At 36.5% G+C, this 2,909-nt stretch overlaps 1 pseudogene; it reads right to left on the bottom strand.

Moving 5' to 3' along the window:
- Positions 1-2,138: 2,138 nt before the first annotated feature.
- Positions 2,139-2,909, bottom strand: part of LOC144382662 (ubiquitin-conjugating enzyme E2 variant 1 pseudogene) — a 7,342-nt pseudogene continuing 6,571 nt past the window's right edge.

Here is a 2,909-nt window from a genome sequence, read left to right as displayed (position 1 = left end):
ATAGCAGAAGAAAGGATGGTTTTGGATAACTATCTCATTAAGTTAATTCCTGACTCTTTGCATCATGGAACTCACTAATATTTATGTGATGGTTGTTCATTCTGCTATTAGGCATAGTGCCCAAGAGAACATATAATCCAGAATCAAGTCTTTTTTAAAAGGTGAGAACTGGAAGGGCTCCTAGAAATCATTTAAGGTGGTTCTGAGGCACCCTCCGGCATCTCCAGAGTTCCCGCTGGGAGCGTCTCAGTGAAGGAATGAGGGGAGGGGCTCAGCAGTGGCTGTGCTCCCTCCTCTGGTTAAACCACTTGCAATCATTATCATTCTTTTTGAAGGCCTTTTTTTTTTTTTTTTTTTTTTTAACATTTCTTATAGTGCTGATCTGCTGGTAATGATTTCTTTCAGCTTTTGTATGTCTGAGAAAGTCTTTACTTCGGCTTTGTTTTTGAAGGCTATTTTCACTGGGTATAGAATTCTAGGTTGACAGTTTTTGTCCCTCACTCTCAAGATGTTGCTGCACTGCTTTCTGGCTGGCACTTTTTCCCCCGAGAAGCCTGCTGACATTTTATCTTTATTCCTCTGTACTTAAAAAAAAAAAAAACTATTTATTTATTTGACCGAGAGAGAGAGCACAAGCACGGGAGAGAGACAGAGGGAGAAGGAGAAACAGTCTCCCCACTGAGCAAGGAGCCCAATGAGGGGCTCGATCCCAGGACCCTGAGATCATGACCTGAGCTGAAGGCAGACGCTTAACAACTGAGCCACCCAGGTGCCCCTTTCCTCTGTACTTAATGTGCCTTTATCTCTGGCTGCTTTTAAGCTCTCCTCTTTATCACTTGTTTTAAGCAACTTGATTATGATGGACCTTGGCATAGTTTTCTTAAGTTTCTTGTGGCTGGGATTTATTGAGCTTCTTGGATCTATCTTTGATAATTTCATCAAACTTGGGAAATTTGACCCCTATTTTTTCAAACTTTTTGCCTCTCCCGTCCCTTTTCCTGGACTCCAGTTACATGTACATTGGTCCATGTGAAGTCACCCAAACAGTGGGTGACTATTAACAGAACAGAACTATTAACTCCATTCATATTAATTTTGTTGCAAATAACACTTCCAGGTTATTTTGTTTTCAGTTTTTCTTTATGTGTCATTTTAGATAGTTTCAATTGCTGTGTTGTCCAGTTCACGTCTTTTTTTATGCAGTGTTTAATCAGTTCTTAATTCTATCTAGTGTATTTTTTGATACCAGACATTGTATTTTTTTTTAAACTCTAGAAGTTCAGTTTGGGCTGTTTTATATCTTCCACACTTCTTAATATGCTCATGTTTTCTTCCAGCTTCTTGGACATATAGAATGTGTTTATAATCATGGTTTAAATGTCTTTTTCTACAATTTCTGCCATCTGTATCATTTTCTGCTTCTGTTCATATTTAATTTCCTTTTGTCCTCATTATGGGTCATATTTTCTTGCCTCTTTGCATTGCCGGTAATTTTTTATGGGATTCCAGATATTGTGAATTTTAGGTTATTGGGATTCTTTGAATTCTTTTAAATAATTTTGAGTTGTCTGTGCAGTTAATTTACTTGGGAACTGCTAGATATTTTGAGGCATGCTTTCAAGTTTTGTTAAATGAGACTAGAGCCATTCCTCTTTATTCCTTTGTATGTATCCAGGTTTCCATCTGGAATCTTTGTATTTTAACCTTAAGAACTTCTTTTAATATTTAGTTCTGGTCATGAGTTCTTCTAACCTTTTGTTCTTCTTAAAAAGTCTTTATTTTGCCTTCCTTTCTGAAAGATATTTTCTCGATAATTCTAGATCTAGTGTTTTTTCTTTTTTTCTTTTAACACTTTAAAGATGTTGTTTATCTGCTGGCTTGCATTATTTATTTTTACTGGAAGACTGCCATAATTCTTATCTTTCTTTTCATGTATGTAATGTTCCTCTTCCTCTGCCAACTTTTAGTATTCTCTTTTTTTTTGTTGTTATAGCACAACTTATATATTTCAAATGGGCAAAAAATTAGTATCATTTACAGTATCTTAAGATAAATTGCCTTTGAATGGGAGCTTCCTTTCCAGTACTTTGAGGTCTACAAGACATATTTAGAAAATGTACTACTGTGGAAATGACTGCTTAAATCGAATGGGGGGGTAGGGGGGAGGGCCTGTGGTTTCTCTTTTTGATTAATTGCTGTAACACTGTCCTTCGGGTGGCTGAGGGAATTTCATGTTTTCTTTAGACATCATTAGGTGCCGGAGCTCTTGCAGGACAACTTTGATGCTATATGAATGCCATTTTGCTAGCACTGATATGGCTCTTGGGTCCACCACTCCATTAGAACTATTAACTCCATTCATATTAATTTTTATTGCAAATCTTACAAAGGGGGGTGCTTCTGGGTATTTAAGTCCACATTCTATTTTAAGGCTGTATATTTGGTTTTCATAAATTATCTGAGCCCATGGTGGCTGCCATCTTGCATCACTTAGTATTTTTTTTATCACTGGTTTCCAAAAATTTGGTTATGATATTACTTTGGTAGTTTTTATGTTTATCTTGCTTGTGGTTCATTGAGCTTCCTGGGTATGTAAGTTTATAGCTGTATCAAATTTGGAATATTTTTGGTCATTTTCCTTGAAATATTTCTCAGCCGCACCCTTCTCTGGGTATCTGATAACAATTGCATTATATTGCTTAATAGTGCCACACTTCACTGATGCACTTTGTTCTCTCTCTCTCTTTCTTTTTTTTTAAGAGTTTTTTCCTCCTACTTCTGTTGGGATGGTTTCTATTACTATGTCATCAAGTTTGCTGATCATTTCTTTTGCATCTGTTAAGCCCAGCTAGTGAATGGTCATAGCAGGTATTGTGTTTTTCAACTCTATAGCTTCCATCTGGTTCTTT

The sequence above is a fragment of the Halichoerus grypus genome, chromosome 7 (genome assembly GCF_964656455.1).
Source record: "Halichoerus grypus chromosome 7, mHalGry1.hap1.1, whole genome shotgun sequence".
NCBI lineage: Eukaryota > Metazoa > Chordata > Mammalia > Carnivora > Phocidae > Halichoerus > Halichoerus grypus.
This window is presented reverse-complemented; position numbering and strand designations above follow the sequence as displayed.